Source organism: Tarenaya hassleriana, unplaced genomic scaffold (genome assembly GCF_000463585.1).
Source record: "Tarenaya hassleriana unplaced genomic scaffold, ASM46358v1 Cleome9, whole genome shotgun sequence".
NCBI classification, from domain to species: Eukaryota; Viridiplantae; Streptophyta; class Magnoliopsida; order Brassicales; family Cleomaceae; genus Tarenaya; species Tarenaya hassleriana.
This window is the reverse complement of record NW_010971389.1, coordinates 4,309,856-4,310,586: the sequence shown is the minus strand read 5'-3', so window position 1 is coordinate 4,310,586 and position 731 is coordinate 4,309,856. Positions and strand designations below refer to the sequence as shown.

The following is a 731-nucleotide window of genomic DNA, read 5'->3' as shown; positions in this document are numbered from 1 at the left end:
GCCGGTCTAGGGAGTCATACAACCGAGGGTAGCATTCGCCGGTCGGGCGATGCGGGATAGGACTACGGTTCGAGTCTTATCGGGGTGAGCGTTCTAACACGTTTACCGAGTGTTTCAGGTTTGGATAAGCTGATCGGTGGCGGATAAGGCGACGAGGCCATGAGGAGTCATCGACGGGAGCTTCATCAGATTCAGGACGACGTGCGACTAATTCCGGGACAGGTAAGTCAGGTCGCGGAAGAATAATGGAAATCGAGTCAGAAACTTACCTGACTCACCGGGTTCGAATCATCTTCCACCGAGTTTCGTTCTCAGATGCATCACCACGATGGATCTCTCCACCGGCAACCCTGAGCTGTTAGATCTGCCACCTATCGTCGTCGATCTGGTTTCGGTATCATCTGAAACACTCCACCAGACAGATCAAAACGCTCAAACACAAGAGATTCGAACCGCAATATCTTACCTCGCCTTTTCCGGCGACCTTACCTCCCTGGATCGATGAACCAGGCTCTGATACCACTTTGTGAAGTGGATATCGAGTTCTCACGGCCACTCCGGCTCTCGTACGTGCGGAAATCGAAAGAACACAACGGATTTTTACAAGTTCGGTTACCGAGTTTCCGTTCTAGTGGATTCGCCGGCACCGTCCGGCCGAGATGTAGGCCCGAGCTTGCTCGGTAACCGAACTCGTTAAAATCGCTGTCTCTTCTTTCGGTTCTTGCACGAAC

At 52.4% G+C, this 731-nt stretch overlaps 1 protein-coding gene across 1 annotated transcript in view; it reads left to right on the top strand.

Moving 5' to 3' along the window:
* Positions 1-44: 44 nt before the first annotated feature.
* LOC104804411 overlaps positions 45-731 on the top strand; it is a 4,241-nt gene continuing 3,554 nt past the window's right edge. The window contains exon 1 of the mRNA XM_010528703.2: positions 45-222. The gene's annotated coding sequence lies outside the window, so the exon portion shown is untranslated. The remainder of the gene's footprint in view (positions 223-731) is intronic.